Source organism: Typopeltis vanoorti, chromosome 10, assembly GCF_054136105.1.
Source record: "Typopeltis vanoorti isolate ZY-2024b chromosome 10, IOZ_Tvanoo_1.0, whole genome shotgun sequence".
NCBI lineage: Eukaryota > Metazoa > Arthropoda > Arachnida > Uropygi > Thelyphonidae > Typopeltis > Typopeltis vanoorti.
The window spans coordinates 136799844-136819446 of record NC_143558.1 but is presented as its reverse complement, the minus strand read 5'-3'; the positions used below and the strand labels follow the sequence as shown (position 1 = coordinate 136819446).

At 34.7% G+C, this 19603-nt stretch overlaps 1 protein-coding gene across 1 annotated transcript in view; it reads right to left on the bottom strand.

Annotated features, from left to right (window-relative positions):
• Positions 1 to 2494: 2494 nt before the first annotated feature.
• The window catches only part of LOC150102826 (xylulose kinase), a 268998-nt gene continuing 251889 nt past the window's right edge, over positions 2495 to 19603 (bottom strand). The window contains exon 17 of the mRNA XM_090398826.1: positions 2495 to 3319. The gene's annotated coding sequence lies outside the window, so the exon portion shown is untranslated. The remainder of the gene's footprint in view (positions 3320 to 19603) is intronic.

The following is a 19603-nucleotide window of genomic DNA, read 5'->3' as shown; positions in this document are numbered from 1 at the left end:
CCCAGACATGATAGCAGTGTTGTCATAAGACTGACCCCTACATTTTGAAAAGTTTAGCTGACAAACTTTACGTAAGTACTGCAACACCTGATTTGCCATTTCCTCACCGGTATGGCTTTTCATTTCCAGAAAGGTTAAAAAGCGTTCAATAGGCTGTCCATCTTTTAAGTACCTAAGTACAGCACTTAACTGGTTGATATGCGACAGATGTGGTGTTGAATAAACTGACAAACTAAAACAACCAGAAGATTTTACTTCTTCAACAATAAGCACATGGACCTTTTGAGCCATCAGTTGGATGAGTTCCTCACAGGTGGCTTTGGACAGATAAGAAGGATCCTTTGCCACAATTTCCATTACCACAATTTGTATTGTTACACGAAACAAATGCACTGCGATCTAACGCCGATATTTGTTTGCACCTGTCATTGCTATTGATACGAAACTTTTATTATTCGTGTTTGTTCATGGTGAGGATGAAATATTTTTAATAAAGCAATTTTTAATAGATAAATTTATTTATTAATAAATTTGTTACTGATTAGGAAAAAAAAGATTTTTTTTTTTATTTTATATGCAGCACCCACACTTTAAATTTTCACTGGCTGCCACTGGTAGTCTTCTTCTGGTTCCCATCTGCCATACGGCCGCGGGAGGGTAGCTATATGCTACCATTCTAGGGAGAGATGATTATGAGCAAGGTGGTTTCCCGTTGCCTTCCTTGCTGTAAGTATATTTATGACTGTAACCTGTGTGTTCACAGGGCCGGTTTGCGGGGATGAAAAACCTCAGATAAACTGGCGGAAAAAACCCTGCGGCCCACGCCCAAGACCGGCTAACTTGGCTATGGCTGAGGAAGATCCTTAAGCTCCTCACGTCGTGGACGGGAATCGAACCTAGGACACTCCTTCCCCAGGCATATAGGCATATGGTTGCGAAGCGCAAAGCCACTAGGCTAACCGCGCAGACCCACTGGTAGTAACAATTGGAAAAACAATAAAAACTGGTCCCTGTAGCTGGTAATTTTTGAAATTTGCTTACTGCAACTTTTTTTTGTGGACAGTGATTGCATTTTCTCTTTTACCCACACACTGCACGAAGATGTACTATATGTTTTACAAACTTTGTTTGGTATTTGTTTTATATATAAAAATCTAAACAATCCTTCCACAGAACTAAATGGGACAGATAGCACACCTTTTGACTCATGACACCTCATTTTGAACCCTTGAAGGTGTTAACATTTATTGTTAGACCTTTTCAACTGATGGGTGGTTTACTTCTATGAGGCATGTATGCTCTTGTTATATGAATACATATGCTCATCCTCATGGCTTAAGATTATGTATAAAATAAATTTTAGGTTCTGTTTTTAGTGCAGCTGACTCTCACTATAGCAAATTTATCAGGATTACCAGTAATAGTTTGTTATAGTGAATTTCTCTTAGCATGTAAAACAGTATATAGGGCTTTGGTGAGGACTTGAGTTAAAGTAGTGTTTGCTGTATCCTTTCCTTTAGAACATAAACGGCACATTAAATTTAATAACTATGGTAAATCCAGCCTTTTTGACTGGAAAAGCACCTGTTGTTTACATCACGCCAAAACATGGTATGAACATAAATCTAAGGAGGCCTGTGAAATTCTTATCAACCACCCTAAATCTTAACAATGATGATGGCCTAAAAATCTCAAGAATATGGAAGGCACAAGGCACATATTCTATCCACATAACCTTTTCATCTAAGAGTTAATTATAAATAAGACTGCAAGTAATCCAAGATCTTAACTCTCATGATAAATTAGGTCAGCACTTTTGCTGTAATAAAACTATATATGAATTTGCTCTCTGATAATGTTATAAATAGAATATAGATTTGATGTAGTTTTTGTTTTTTTCTACTAGAGGTCAGGCCAATAGAATAACGGTTGATCAAATCATTATATCTTTGGCAGACTGTTTGAAATGTAATATAGCTTGTGTCTGTATATATATAATATATATATGTGTGTATACTCCAGATGATGACTTTAATATGAAGGTAGAAATGCTGGGAAATTAAAGTAATTATTTCTCACACAGTTGAAGTCTCCATAATTTCTCTAAAATGAATTGATGTTTGTTGTGGGAAAGTCATCTATATTTTGACTTTGCTGAAGTAAATAGGATGAGTTTATATGAAGAATGCTAAACAATACCTCATTTAGAAGATAGCCAAAGTGACAGATATGTGCATTTTTCAAAATATGAATACTTGACACCTAAATTGGAGAGTGGATTCATTTCAGGTTACTATAATGAATAAAATTTATACTAATATTTCTCTGAAAAAATATTAGATATAAATGTATTTGTGAAAGTCACAAGATTAAGTCCGACCTTATCAAAAATGAAGGAAAAAACATGACATTGTCAATGCTAGCCTTAATTATGATCCTTTTTTTTTAAACAAATTAACATGTACATAATTTTTGTGGATAACTCTTACATTTTTCAACTGCATAACTTAAACATTCACATATCTTAAAAACTGTTATAATACACTGCACGAAATTATACCGTTCTCTTGGAATGTTTATATAAAACTATTCAAACTCTTAGTTAAACATAACTTTAATAATTAAAAAAAAAAAAAAAACTGAACAATTCTAGTATCAAAGTGTGCAATTAACTAATTAATCAACATTTGCTTGCATTCAGATACCTGTTAGTAAAGTTATATCAATAAGTGAAAAGGTGCCAGCAAAAGTGTAGCCTTGATCTAGACTGAATGCTGATCAATCTCTTGGATAACAAAGTAGGTGATGGTTAAGTGTTCTGCTGTTGATAATTTGGCTGTGTATCATAGCAGAAATTATTAATATGGATAGTTATATTAAATTATATTTACTGACTGAGTCAGCACTTTTCAAATCTGATATTTAATTTTATTTCTCAAGATTTAATGTATTAATATAATTTCATTCATAGTTGTGTATGTATTGCAGGAAAAAATTATTATATTATATGAAGTACTTATAATAGACCACAAAAACTGTTATTGCAAATCATGCAATCAAGCATATTACAAAAAGATATGACTGATAATTTGATTGTATTTGATGTTGCTTACTCAACATCAAATGCAATACCTTGACATGAGGAAGAATGTTAAAAGTACAATGAAGAACTGTACTTGGACCACTTTCATAATCTTCTACACCCAAGAAATAAAATAATGATTAAATCTAAAATATTCCTTTTCCAATGAATCTTATCGGAATATCTGCACCTGTGAAACATCCACTGGTTCCCATTCCTTTGCACTTGATGTATTCACTGAAAAAGAGAATATTTGTACCATTATAAAGAAAAAATACAGTAAGTCTTAAGTCTAAATGGAAACAAAAATATCTAGGAACATGGTGAGCACTGAAAAGTGGAGGAAGCAGGGAAATAAGATATATGCAAGTAATTCACTGTAAACAACTAACAGATGTAGAATTATAACATAAATAAAAATAATTCTTGCTAACCTTATTGCTGAAAAGAAATTTACCATTAGGCAGCAAATTATACAATGATGTAACATTTTCAATTGGGGAAATAATCCCCTCCCGGGTTCTTCCTTGTCCAAAATACACACAATAACCTCATACTTAGGCAAGAATGTAGTTGAATATATTTATGGCCTTAATAATATCTTGCTGATAGGAATAACCAAATGTAGTACAGTTAATAGTTTTCTGTATTGCCATCTCTTACCCTTCTTGACAATTTTATAATGTAACATTATAGCAGGTAGCAGGGTTTTTTCTCCCGGAAACTCGGGTTTTTCATCCCGCATACATACAAATCGGCCCTTCAGAACACACGCAATTTACAGACAAAAATTACTAGTTGTGGTGGTGTTGGAGGTGGGCGGTAGATGGCGTTGATTCGTAGTAGAGGTAAGGTGTAGAGACAGTTGAAGATGTCCTCCCGCGATGAGTCTTCGGACTCCTTGGAGGTATCAGGAATAATAATAATAATAATAAAAAGAACAACTGTGTGTTAAAGAATTTATTTTTGAAACGTATTCCTTTTTAATATAACTTAATGAAGTTTTCATATCTACATTACATATCACTAACTCTGAACATGTTAATATGTCTTGGCATGTGATTAAATTTGATTTTACATCATATGATATAAGCTAATCATTAAAATAAGTGAAATTAATCTCCTGTAGAGAATGATTTAATAACTGGGACTGTAAAAATCATGCTGTACTTCTGAATTCACATCATCAAAAAAAAAAAAAAGCTATAGCACAGAGGATAATCTGGGATCCATGCTCTGGATGCAAACATCAAGTACTTAAAACAGCATCGATTCTTAAATGAAAATATAGGAACTTTAAAGTTATGATCTTCTAAATCACCTATAAATACGTATGGAAAACTTGGAAATGAGAGAACATAATACCTATTGAATACAAACTAGTCTTTATTACCTTTATATCAATGACACTATTATACTATTGTTTTCTTTTTTTTTTCAATGAGAATAAAAGCTAATGATCATTATTCACTTGTTTCATTAAAATGTGTAAGTAAGAAGACTGTAGAAGAATGAAAGTCAAATTGAATTTTTAATTTAATATTATTTTCCATAAGTATAGTTCAGTAGAGAGAAAAACTAGAATGTATTGTTTACTATCTATTAAGAACTTAGCTCTGGGGCTTTCTTAGAGGCAAGGATGAAACTTAAGTATTAGTTTTGTGTTGTATTTTGAATGAATTTCATATTGAAAGTGGATAAGTTTAATATATATAATACACACATACAGCTGAACTAACAAATCAAAAGTAATGAATGATGTGTGAGAGACAAAGGTTGGCAACCTTAGTCTCTCACACATCTTTAAATGAAATAACACAGGCCTACAAAATTCAAGTCATGAAAAGTTGACTATGAAACTATTAACTGTTTCTGATTTATTTTTGACCGCTGATTTCAAATATCTCTTCCATTTTCTCTATCACGTAAGGATTTTTTATAAAATGGATCTCAATATTACAGTAAAATAGCTTTAGAAAGCATTATATTAAGTAAAATAACAGTATTTAAAATTTTCCATAAACATTTTGGAATGAAAGTATTGGAAAATATTTTTTTAATTAAAGTAATTAAAGATTAATCTTTAGTACATACTTTATATTTCGTTGTGGGGTCTTTTTCCTTCAAAGTTTCTTTTTGAACTTTTTCTGTGAAATTCTTTTCCTGGGTTGTCTCTGCGCAATATCCAGCAATAGTCTGCCATCGTGTTGACATTCCAACTGCCCTGATACCTTCTTTCCATCTCCTGGATGTCCTGGTAGAATTGCTCTCCTTGTTCTTCGCTGACAGTTCCCAGATTCTCAGGAAAGTGTCTAAATGAGAGTTGAAAAATTGCACTTTTAAGCTCATAGAGCATCCCAAATCCTTGAATTTCTGTAGCATGTCTTCCGCAATCATTTTATAGTTGGGGTCCTTGTGATTTTCTAAAAATTTGATCACCACCTCTTTCAAAGCTTTCCACACTTCTTTTTCAACAGTTGCCATTTTTTCTTCAAACAGTTTATCCTTCATAAGTTTCCTGATGTCCAGACCAATAAAAATACCTTCTTTCAATTTTGCTATAGATAATCTGGAAATTTTGCACAGATGTATTTAAAACTCTCTACTTCTTTCGACAAAGCCTTGCAAAATTGTTTCATCAATCCCAGCTTTATGTGAAGCAGGGGTAAAAGGATTTTTTCCCGAGCAACCAAAGTTTCATGTAACACATTTTTACTTCCAGGTTCTAATGTGACGCTTTCTGACCATTCCTTCTTGATCCAATGTTGCTCTCGATCTCGGCTGTCCACTCGCACAATTAGACATATCCGCAAGGAGATGTGTTTCAGATGATTTCAAAAGCACAGGTATTTGGTGTATTCTCTTTGTTGTCCCAAAATCATAGATATAACTTTAAAATCACCACAAACTGTCCATCCATGATCATTGTACTTAAGTTTGCTGAGAATGAAGGCTAAATTTTTGTATCATTCTTTCAAATGCACAGAATGTGCTACTGGTACTGAAGCATACTTATTGTAATTATGGAGAAGCACAGCTTTGAGGCTTTTGTGAGGAATTGTTAAACAACCTCCAATCGATGATTTCATATTTTACATTGAATTAGCTTTGACTATCAGTCCAGGAATATTGCTACAGTAAACTAAATCACCTTCCTCTGAAAACTAAGGAAGAGAATCTCTTTCTCTATATCTAAACTATGAGAAAGAAGGGCTAACAAATTTTTTTCGTTTAGTCTCGAGCCCAGCAGTTCTGCAGATTCCTTAGGAAGATCCAAATCTCTGACTAAGTCGTTTAAATCAGTCTGTGAAAAAAGTTCATGTGGGCCACTATCTTTGTATTCGTCATCATTGAAATCTTCAACTTCTTCATTTGAATCGCTGCTGAGTGGTGGTGTTGGCATGGATATTTCAGGACCATGTTCCACTGGGGTATTGCAGATGATAAATTAGGATAGGAAATGTCTTTTATTTTTCACATTAAAACCTCGAACATTCAAAGAACAGAAGTAACAGTCATCAGTATGGTTGTGGGGTTCCCACCATACCATTGGAATTCTGAAAAGGAAAGATTTTTGTTCTCCCTTCGACCACCTTCTAAGTTCTTCGACACAAATGGAACATACTATATGCAGTGCCCATGACTTATCTAAGTCACCAAGTTTCATCCCAAAATATGCATAGTACACTTTTTTTCACGAAATCTGTAACGTTTCTCCGTTGTTTTTTTTACCACTAATTCCCCGCATATGTAGCAGAAAATGTTAGGTGAATTTTTACAAACTCTTGAAGCCATTACAAACACCACTTAAAACACAGTTAAATGAATGATATCAACACTATTACACAACACTATGTAAAACATTAAAAAAATTGCAAACATATTAAATTAAATCCTCACACTAACTCAGAAAATATGCCACCTTTCAGAAATATGATAACCTTAGAAACCAAAGTTCAGCTAAAGAATCACACAAGAAAATGTAAGTGTCTGTGACAACAGGAAAGTCATCCATTATCTCGGTGAATCGGATTCAAAGTAGCCACTTGCATTTTTATCTGCATTCCTCCCTCCTTCTCCTATCTTAACAATGAGAAGTTTTGTGGAAATTTCTATATTTATCATAAAAAGGCACTTATACAACTAATTAGCTGTAAATAAATACCAATGCGCTGACTTCAAATTCAAATACTACTAATAAAAACGATAAAATTAGAAACTGGTGGGTGATGGAATTTTTTTTTTACTATTTTTTCTAAACTCAGCACATAAAAATCAATTATTACTTCTCAGGCCTGTGTAATCAGTGACAGTAGACTAGTAAAAAACTAGCCAGAATAGACATGTGACAATAAACAGATATTTCAATACATGTTTAAAATATTTAGAGCAGGGTTTCCCAACCTTTTTGTTTCCTAGAGCACATTCAAAAATACCGGTCGGGCACCATCCATTTTTTGAATTCTTTTGTTAAATGAATACATACAAAGTTTACATTATAATCAAATGTTTTATTACCTAAAAGTTTACATTATATAAAAATGTAAATATATATATATATATATACACATATGTAAGTTAGCGTGATCTTTGGCATTGCATTTCATTGGCCAGTGCTTCATAATTAGGAGAATATGATGATATTCCAGTTCTTAAACAATCATCAAGATGCTCATCAGTGAGTCATGATCTATATTTTGATTTTATGATATTCATGGTTGAAAACAATGATTCACAAAGGTATGTGGAACCAAAAAAATGATTTTATCTTGTACGCTGCTCTTTTTAAGAATGGAAACTTTTTTTCTATCCACTAGATTCCAGAAGTTTTCATCTGGAATCTAATCAAAAATTTAAGTACAAGACACCGTTAAAATTATATGCATATAACTAGCAACAGATAATGAACAACTTCGAATGAGCATCTACTTTACATTGTAAGCGTTTAATTCGTCATGTGTCGTAATATTCGTCATGTGTCATTAACCCATGCTTCATATGGCATTCCATGAATTGTTGCATGATGTGCATGTGATTATTTCAAACTATATGGCACATGGGCACACACAAATTGGTCGATGGGCGCCATGGTGCCCGTGGGCATAAGGTTGGGAATGCCTGATTTAGAGACAAAATATAGTTGTCCATAAACAAAAAGTATTTGTGAGTTATGTTTCATTAAATTTACAGACTACAAGTGCAATTTTCATTTAGGAAAATCCAAGAAGGAAGATAACTTACAAGTTTTCAGAATATTCGCACTGATATCATGTGCATGGTATGCATCTATCTATATATTAAATAAATGTGGGTGGCAATACATGTGCATATATCTATATACATATATATTAAGTAAATGTAGATGGGTATGCATATATCTATCTATATTAAGTATACGTAGGTGGGTATGCATGTGCATATATCCAGTGGTGTAGCTAATGCTTTTGCCACCCAGGGCTGTCCCTAAGTTTGCTGCCCCTCTCAATATACACCAAAAATACTACAAAAAGTCAAAACAATGTAGAGGGAAATAAATTAAAACACTATATTTATTTTTGAAGTAAAACTTTAATTTCAACAAACTAAAATGTTATTTTTAAAACTCAAATATGGCTTGCTGCCCTTTTCTCAAAAATTATAATGACTGGAAAACTACCAAATCTGTGGCAGGAAGCCAAAATAATTGGCATGCCCAACCCAGGGAAAGATCCAAATGATGTCAAAAATCTACGGTCTATCACCTTGCTTTACTCCACCTTTAAGCTCTTTGAAAGAATTCTCCTTAAAAGAATTTCACCACTCGTCGAAAGTGACCAGGTCCTGGTAACACAGATTGAAGCAGGCTTCCAGGAGAAACTTAAATCCAGAGCTACTTTTCATTGACCTAACATCAGCTTACGACACAGTCTGGATCAGGGGCCTCCTCCTAAAGTTAGGAAATATTATAAGGCGCAAAAAAACTTTCCAGCGTTTTGAATCCATTCTCTCCAACAGAAAGATCCAGGTTCATATTGGTGGAAAAAAAGAGTAGGCCCAGATTCCTTCACAACAGTCTCCCACAGGGCTCTGTGTTAGCCTCCTTAACATCTACATGTATGACTTACCACATAGCAGCTCATGCAAATCCAACAGAAACTGTGTCCACAGTATTTTACCTGAACAAAGGCAAACTGACACCTCAACCTTTCTTTCTGGGGAAAAATGGTAGAACATGAGCCTCACCGAAATACCTTGGCATGAGCCTGGACAGAAGTCTAACCTATAAAAGGCACATCACCAACCTGTCCAATAAAATTAAAATGAGAAACAATATCATTTCCAGGCTTGCTGGAACAACCTGGGGTTGTGGTGCAGAAGTCCTAAGCACAAGCCATCGCATTCTCTGCAGCAGAATACTGTGCCCCTGTCTGGGAAAGAAGTGCACACACACACACACACACACACACTAACGTTATAGACACCCAGCTAAACTCTACCATGCGCACAATTAGTGGGACAGTAAGAAGCACCCCCTCTCTCCTGGCTACCTGTCCTATCTAACACTGCTCCACCAAACATACAGAGAAGACAAGAGTCGATTAAAGAATTTAATAAAGTGATGAGCAACCCACTCCTGCCCCTGCACCAGACTCTCATAAATCCACCTAGTCTTAGCCTAAAATCTAGAAAGCCTTTCTGGTCCATGGACAAACTCTCTTCAGCTGCCCTACCATCAACACCTGACATGTGGAGAGAATACTGGTCCAACAATCTTCCAACAAACGGCTTCCTGGTAGAAGATCCCTGTGCTCTGCAGTCTGGTTTTACTCTTACTAGGAAGTTTTGGTCATCTATCAACAGGATCAGAACTAACCAGAACAGATGTGGCTACCTACTACATAAATGGAGGTTGTTAGACCATCCTTATTGTGATTGTTCTCCCGTGGCCCAGACGATTACTCATATTGTGAACGACTGTCCAAGACGCCAATTTCATGGTGGTGGCCTTCAGGACATCCACAAGGTGACTGATGAGGCCATGGATTGACTTTCCAGATTGGACATTGACCTGTAGATGTTTTGCATTCCTTTTGCCATAAGAATAAATAAATAAATTGGTAACAAACCAGAATGGGGTTGTTATTATAAAGTGTCAGGATAGATGTGGGGCTGTGAAGCTTTTGCACTTTATGTACATTAATGCCAGGAGCATTTGGAACAAGCAGGAGGAATTTTTGGCATTTGTTAGTTCATGATGACCAAAGGTTATTGGCATTAGTAAGACCTGGCTGACAGAAGATGATCTAGTTAGATAGAATGTGAAGTGTGTTCAGGGATTCAGGGATCACAGAGAGAAAAGAATGGGGAAGGGGAGCATTACTGATGAGTGTTAACAGAGCCAATGAACTGCAGACAGTGAAAATAGCACATCTGAGGCTATCTGGTGTGAGATAGAGGCCAGCAGAACAAAATAAACAGTTGGATATTGCTATAGACCAGGGAATGGAAAGATGGAGATACTATGCATCAGCAAATACTCAATGAGTGGAGGATAGGTAATTATTAGGGGTTATTTCAACTATTGGAACATAGATTGGAAGGAAGAGAGGACACATAGGAGGAAGGAAATGGAATTTATGCAGCTACTAAGGGATAATTACATGAGAAAGCATGTGATGGAATATACCAGGGGTTCAAAAGTGCTCAAATCTAGTAACCGCATTGAGAATTTGTCTATAACGAATATGACCACATTGCCACTAATTGGTGAAAGTGATCATATGGTCTTGACCTGGGAGGTGGCTAAATGTGTAGAATTTTCAGTTAAGACAGAGTATATGTGGAATTATGGGCTGGTAAGTATGACAAGCTTAGGAGAATGCTTGGCTGGATGTGATAATTCATGAGAAGTGGTAAAGGAGTGTTTGAGGGAAGTAATGGCAGACTGTATACCTAGAGTAAGGAGAGTAAATCAAGTGGGAGTTAAATGGATAAATATCAATCATTAAGGTGGAAATGAAAAAAAAAAAAAAAAAAACCGTGGAGGGAATTTAAGGAGAAAGGTGACCAGCAAGAACATGAAGAGTACAAGGCACAAGCCAGAAGGGTATACTAGTGTGGTAAGAACAGCAAAAGCAGAGTATGAAGGAAATCAGCAATGCAGGCTAAAGATAATCCCAAACAGTTCTTTCAATAAGTTGCAAGTAAAAGAAAGAATGTTTATGGCAGAATGATTTTAATGAATGCCGATAATAGGGAGGTAACTTAATCAATCAAAATAGTAGAATTACTAAGTGAACACTTTGCAAGAGTATATCATCAAGGTGGTGGTGATATTGCAGGAAGGAGAAAGGGAAAGGCTTATATGGGAACCTTAGTTCCCATATAAGCCCTTCCCTTTCTTCTCTTCCAAACCTCTAATGAAATAGAGGTGTATAGCATATTACAGAACGTGAAGCTGCAAGGGAATTGTCAGTGCCCTTGACCACATTGTTTAATCAAAGTCTCAGATCTAGGTTAGTCCTGAGAGGGTGGAGGGAGGGGAAAATAGTTGCATAAAGGAGGCTCCAAGACTGATGTGGCAACCAATCAGCATATCAAAGAGTTGTCAAAGTACTGGAGAAGTTGGTCAAGAGCAAAATACAGGAATGGATAGGTGAAAATGGGATACTGTCTGGGAAGGCAACATGGTTTTGTGAAGTGTCATACCTCAGTAACGTGCTGATGTTTTATAATACAGTGACAGCTGAGTTGAATAAAGATAATGGGTTTACAGTGATACTGTTGGACTTTGCAAAAGCCTTTGTCAGGATACCACACGAAATTCTAATCAGTAAACTGCAGAACATGGAGATGGATATAACGTTGGTAATGTAGATAAGAGGGTAGTTGATGGAGAGATATCAGAGAATAATTTATTCAGGAGTAGAGTCCAAAAAAAAAAAAAAGGCCTTTTGACTAGTGGCATGCCGCAGTGTTTTGTTCTTGGACTGTTACTGTTTAATTTGTACATTATAGGAAAATATCTGAGAGTAAATGTTCAATTTGTTGCCAATGATGCAAAGTTGGGAAGAGCAATATATATATATATATATATATATATATAAATGATGTCAAAATTTTGTAGGATGATTTAAATAAATTTGCAGACCAGGCAAAGGAAAATGGATATCAGTTTAATGTGGCAAAGTGTGAAGAGTTATGAATTTTGGGGTGAAAAGATTACCAGCTGTATGTATACTACATTGGTGGAACTATACTCCAGAAAATTGACGAAGCCCAAGACTTGTGGATAGGTAGTTAAAGTTTAGGGGACACATAGCAAAAGTGGCTAAAGCAGCTCATCAGAATACTTGGTTAATGAAGAATAATTTTGTCTGCTTGTTAAAGTTATTCCTCTTCCGAGCCTTGATAAGACCCCATTTTAACTACTGCATGCAGATCTGGGCACCAGTATAGTTTCTTGGTGATTTGGATCCAGAAAGGAGTTACCAAGATGGTAGTATGCCTATGGGATGAACCTTATGAGAAAAGATTGAAGATTTGTGGATAGAGAAATACAAATTACTGAGAGATTTTTACAAGATTAATTAAGAAGAAATTTTTCAGAACAGGTCTGGTGATGGGAAAACTATGGTCAATCCATGGAAACTGAGTAAGAGTGTAGTTAGCAAGGTTGTTAGAACCAAGATTTTTACTTGGAGAGTATAAACAAGTGGAATAGGTTGCCAGAATCTGTTGTGGGTGCCATGAATGTGAATGAGTTCAAAGTAAAGTATGATAGATAGTGCACAAATGTTGGTTAGTTCTTGACATGATGTTTAGGGCTTCCTTTGATGAGTCTAAGGATTCATATACTTTATATATCCTGTCAGGTGTCTTCTCCCTCCAGGAGTTTAAGAGAGGAAGACAAAGACTGGAGTGGATGAAAAATATAGAAGACTGGACCTGCCTCTCTGCTGCATTCCTCATATGAGAGATAGGTCCAGTCTTCTATATTTTTCATCCACTCCAGTCTTTGTCTTCCTCTTTCCCTCAACAGTTCCTTTGAGAAGTGTCCGTTGTAGGCAGTTATGTCTCAGAATATGTCCAAAATTTGACTTTTCTCTTTTTAATTTCTTTCATCAGGCTCCTGTTTACGCCTGCCATCTCTAGTACCTCTTCATTTGTCTTTTTGTTTTCCATGATATCCTCATAATTCTTCACAGCATCCACATTTCAAAGGCCTCCAGTTTTTTCACACTCAGATTGGAGAGTGTCCATGTCTCTACTCCATATAATAATGTAGACAATATGTAGCATTTGGAGATTCTTAGTCTTGTTTTCAGATTTAATTCTCTAATGTTAGTAGATTTTTCATCCTGTTGAAAGTTGACCTTGCAATTTCAATCCTTTTTCTAATTTCATCTTCTGTCCTGCCATTTTCTGTGATCAAGTGTCCGAGGCATATGTATTTTTGCACCACCTGTCCTAATTTATTTCCTTTTATATTGATGCATATTTTTGGTATTTTCTTTTCTCTTGAAATTATCATGATTTTTGTCTTTTTAAAGTTGAAACTGAGGCCATACTGTTCGCTATACTTGAGGGTCTCATCTATAAAAGTTTTGAGGTCATATTTGTTTTCAGCTAGAAGAACTGTGTCATCTGCTTATCTTAGGTTATTAATATTTCTGTCCCCTACAGTGATTTCTTTGAGGTTACTAATTTTATTAAATATTTCTTCTGTGTACAGGTTAAAGAGAATCAGAGAAAAGACACAGCCTTGTCTCACACCTTTCTGAACTGGGAATTCTTCTGAGGTCTCTCTATTTATTCTCCAAGATGCAGTCTGTTCTCAGTAAAGATTAGTTAATAGCCTAATGTCTTTTCCATCCATGCCTATTTTTGAAAGGATTTCAATTAATTGTTCATGTTGGACATTGTCGAATGCTTTTTTGTAATCTATAAAGCAGAGGTACACATCTTTTTGTTTTTCTAGATATCTTTCTATGATGGTTCTGATGTTGAAAATACCTTCTCTTGTACCTACATTTTCCTTGAAGCCACTTTGTGTGTCATTTATTTCTATGTTTATTTTTCTTTTATTTCTTTCAAGAATAACGTATAGGAGGACTTTTGATACTTGACTGATGAGGCTGATTGTCCTGAACTCTTCACATCTTGTAGCTTTTGTTTTTTTGGGGGAATTGGAACAAAAATTGAGTGATTAATATCTTTGGGTAGAAATCTAGTCTCGTATATTTTATTGCATAATTTTGTTAGAAATTTCAGTCCTCCTTCATCGAGAGCTCTCAACCATTCTGCCAAGATGTTATCTATTCCTGCAGCTTTATTGTGGTTTTAGTTTTCTGATGGCATTTTCAACTTCATAAGAGTAAAATGGATGGTCCTTCTAAATCAGTCTGTTCAGGAATATCATTTCTTTGTTGTTCATATAATTTCCTTGTGTATTCAATCCATCTTTCCATGATTTCTTTTTTATCCATTAGAATATGGTCTCTTGAGTCTCTAATGACACTTGCATGGTTTGCTGTATTTGTCCTGCTTGTCAATTCTCTGATCTTTTCATGCATTTCTCTGCTTCTGTGTTTTCTATCAAGGTTTTCTATATCTATACATTTATATTTAATCCATTCTTCTTTGGCTTTCCTGCATTCTTTTTTTATTTCTTTATTCATGCTTTTATATTCAGGTTTGTTCTTTAACTTTTTTCTTTGTTCCATCAACGTCAGTACTTTTTCATTCATCCAAGGTTTATTCCTTTTCCTTTTTAATTGTGGGAGTGTATTTTTGGCTGCTTCATTGATGCTATTCTTGAATGTTTGCCAATTCATGTTAATTTCATCGATTGGTGTTCTATTTTCTGTGTGAGTTGTGGTGTCAGACTTGTTAAGGGATTTTGTGAATTCTTTTATAAAGCAGTCTTTAACTTCTTGATTGTTAAGTGAGTCTGAATTATAAGTTTCTCTTATGAATGGTTGGCTTGATATCTTAAGTTTTATTTTGATTTTTGCGATCACTGGGTTGTGGTCCAATCCTATGTCTGCTCCAGGATATGTTTTTGTTTGTGTTATTGCATTTTGGAATCTTTTGCTTATTATTATATAGTCAATTTGGTTTCTATAGATGACCCCAAGGCTTTTCCAGGTATATAGTCTTCTGGGAGGATGTTTAAACAGTGTGTTGGCAATTATTAGGTCATTAGTTTCACAGAATTGAATTAATATTTCACCTCTTTCATTTCTGATTCCAAGCCCTTGGTTTCCCATGCAAAATGAGATTTTTTCTGAGCCCACTTTTGCATTTAGGTCGCCCATCATTATAATAACATCATCTGACTTTGCACTGGAGATTGCAGTTTGGATGTCTTCATAAAATTGTTCCAAATTTTCATCTGGGTGATCTTGGGTTGGCACATATGCTTGGATAATATACAGGTTGAATGGTTGTGCAGTTATTTTGGCTGTTATGATTCTGTCATTTATGGGCCAATATCCTTGTAGAGATTTTGCAATTCTATTACTTAGGACAAGCGCTACTCCATTAAGGTGTAAGTCACTGCCAGAGTAGATTATAGTGTGATTTTTTCTTCTTATTATGCCTGTATCTGTCCACCTCACTTCACTGATACCTGCAATATCGGCCTTCAGCACTTTTAATTTCTGCAGTCGATTATCTAATTTGCCTGCCTCGTAGAGTGTTCTGACGTTCCATGTTACTATTTTCAAGAGATTGCTCCTGGTTTTCAGACACTTTATATATATTCCTATATATAATTTTCCTCAGAAAATTAGTGTAGTATAGTGTATTAATACAGATTTTCATGTTTTTAGAGTATTTATGTGTGTATAACATATTTACTGTGATACTGTCAGTTGGCATGGCACCAACACGATGAAAAATGGCGACAAACACCACATTGTCCAGCAATTTGAATTTGCTGGATATAAAATTTCAAAATATTTCTCTAATCTCAACAATACAGGAAATTTTGCTCCCTTAATATAAAACTCAACAGATTTTAAGAAAAAAATTTCAAGTTTATCATTACAACCCACAGATCTTCTATTTAGTTTTGATGTAGTCTCACTCTTTACAAATATCCCTCTGACAGATACGACTGATTTGCCTTACAAAGACTTTCCTCCAGATATTGGAAAATTATTAGACTTCATAATTAATTCAGGATATATATACTTTAGATGTCAGAACAAACTATATAAGCAGATTGAGGGAACAGCTATGGGGGTCTTCACTTTCTCCAACTCTAGCCAATTGCTTTATGGAACATTTCAAACAACATATTCCAGAGACAGTTTTTCACCTAAACCATTGGTTTGGTACAGATACGTTGATGATGTGTTTGCTGTATGGAACTCCTCTTTATCTGATCTTCATGAATTTCTTATTAAAATTAATTCAATTAACCCAAAATTCAAATTTACCCTACAGGTAGAAGACAACAATTGTCTTCCTTTCTGGATGTTCTCATTCTACGTCAATCAAATGACAGTTGACAGTTCTCAATATATAGAAAACCAACTCACTCTGGTAAATACATTGATTCTAAACTCTCATCATCTCAAATATGGTGTAATCAAATTCTTAGTTGACAGAGCTCAAAATTTGTTCTACAAATTCTCTTTTAAACAAAGAACTGTTTATTATCAGAACTACCTTTAGTGCAAATGGTTATAATGTAAAAACTATCAATAATTATGGCAGTTGTCCTAACCCTTCTCAAGAAGAAATTACCAGAATTTGTATTACAAATATTAAGGGACTTTCTGAAAAAATAGCCAGATTACTTTGCCAGATTAACGTACAAGTTGCTTTCCATTCAGTTCGCAAACTTAATATGTTCCTATCTCATCAAAAGACAAATATCCTCCTCTATCTTATCCTGGAGTTTATAGAATCTCCTGCTCTTGTGGCTTATGTTATTAAGGACAAACTGGTCAATCTGCACAAATTCATCTGGAAGAACGTCAGGAATACATTTCTCTTAACAAACCTAACAAATCTGGTTTAGCGAACCATTCTTTATCTACAAAACATAGAATTCAGTGGAACAAAACCTAAGTGTTACACAAACGTTACTTTCTACTAGAAAGACTCTACAAAGAAAGCTGTGAAGGATACATTCACAACCCAAATCTGAACAAAAACGATTGCTTGAAACTTTCTCAATTTTGGGAAGTTATATTAACCAATACTCACCATTCATGTGTTCCATAATTATAATTAAATATTGCTTATAATTTAAATATAACTAATAAAAAAAATCTATTTATTATAATTTATTTTGAATATCTATTAATGCAGATAGAGCTATTCTCCTGCAGTCAATATAGCACATAATATCAAGTGCTTTAAATTAAACTGTTCTTTTTTAAGTTTTCCTATAACTGTATTGGCAATGGCTATGAAACTTAGCAGAAAATTTTGCAATAAAAATATTAAACTTAAGTGTTTCTGGTACTGATATTTTATAATGAATTCTTCTGCTTATTCCTTGATTTTCAGATGAATAATTTATAATGAACTCTTGGAACACAAAAATATATGGGTAGAATATCTGCCATCCATATTCTTGGGATTTTAGATCATCATTATTGTTAAGCTTAGGTGGTTGATGAAAATTTCGCAGGGCTCCTTAAATTTGCACTCATATCATGTTTTGGTATGATAGAATTGAGGTAAGGCAATTCTATCATATATCAAAGAAGCAGCCACAGTCGCCAGTTCTACTGTCAACCTTAACAGAAATCAAGGCCTAATACTCCCAGAGATATGGAAAACCCTAATCAGAACTTTAAAAACGGAAGAAATGAACTTTAATACAAACTACAGAAAGTTCCTTAGCAACAGCTAGCTAACCTTGTATATGCAATACGTGTTTCACTCACGTTTGATACTATTCTATTTGTAATTATTCTAGTCAGTTTTTTACAGTTATTTTTGTCCGTTTTGCAGTTACGCATAATTGTGTGATTGTTTAAACTTATAAGTGCCCTGAAGATGCCAACAGTTACAGTGTAGTGAAACTAGTTGGTTCAGTTTAATAAAATTGATCAACACTTGATCTATAAACCAAATATTATTATTATCCTCCCATGACTTTTGTTTAGCTAATTTTACACAGTGTTTAGCATTCTTGCATTTGTCTCTGTATTCTTTAAGAGCACAAGCTGACTTATTTGACAGGAACTTTTGATAGGCTTTCTTCTTTTCCTTCACTGCCTCTTTAACTTCCTGTGTCCACCATTGAGTTCTAATTTTTCTATCCTTGCAGACAACTTCACCACATGCCTCTCTAGCTGAATCAATCAGGGTTTTCTTCAAAGCTTGCCACTGAATCTCCAAGGTTTGGTTCCTGTTCTCAAACTCTTTCATTTTTTCTTCAATAATCTTTGTGTATTTTAGTCTACAGTTCACAACTGAGAGCTGCTCAACTTTTATTCGCTTTAAAACTTTCTTACATATTATTCTTTTCAATATGAAATTCCATTTTATCCTGCTCAAGACTAAATAGTGATCACTTCCAATTTCAAATCCTCTGTACACTCTGGTGTCCTGCACCAGGGAGAAAACATCACTGTCAACAATAACATAGTCAATGAGACTTTTCTTATTCCTTGCCTCTTCTCTCCATGTGAATTTGTGCACATTTTTATGTTGGAACATGGTGTTAGTAATAACCAGTCCATCCCCTGAGCAGAAATCCAACAAATATTTGCCATTATTATTGGCTTTGCTCTTTTCTCCAAATTTTCCCAAAATATTTTTGTATGTCTCACAATCATTTCCTACTCTGCTATTTAGATCCCCAACAAGGACCAACTTTTCCTTTTTTCATTGTGTCAGTTGCTTTTTCTAAAGCCTCAAAAAATTCCTCCACTTCTACCTTAGTAGAACCTTCTGTGGGATCATAGGCACAAATTTAGATAAATAAATAAATAAAATAAAATAAAATAAATAAAATAAATCTCATCAGATACCAAGATACATTATATCTATTCAGAGTCATGTAGCTTGTAATTCTTGTCTGAGTGTGTTTCCTCGGAGAGATAGATGACATGTACCCTGTAGACAAGTCCTTCTTGATTATGCCATTTTTTTTGTGAAGGATAGTGCATAGAGTCCTGAAGAATGTATCTTTAGGTAAATGTAGGCTTCTTATAGATTGAAAAGGTGAAAGTGCCATCCCTTCACTCTTTACCAGAGAATCCAAGAAATGAAGGATTCTATTTTCCTTTTCTAATATTAATCTTATTCTAGGGGAAAAGAGGTTGTTGATTTTGATCACCCGTTCTCCCTCCACTTGGTTATGTTATGGCTATCAAATTACTTCATGGAAGTGGTGACAAGGAAGATCCCATGGGCAACCTCCTACCTGCTTGTATAGATTCCCTTGCCAGGAAAAGTATGTCATATGGAAAATCCTTTGGAGCAGTTGAATTTGTATATGTAATGAAAGTTTGAAGAGTAAAACAACATTAAAGCTCAACCATGATATCAGAGCAGTAAAAGTCTTTC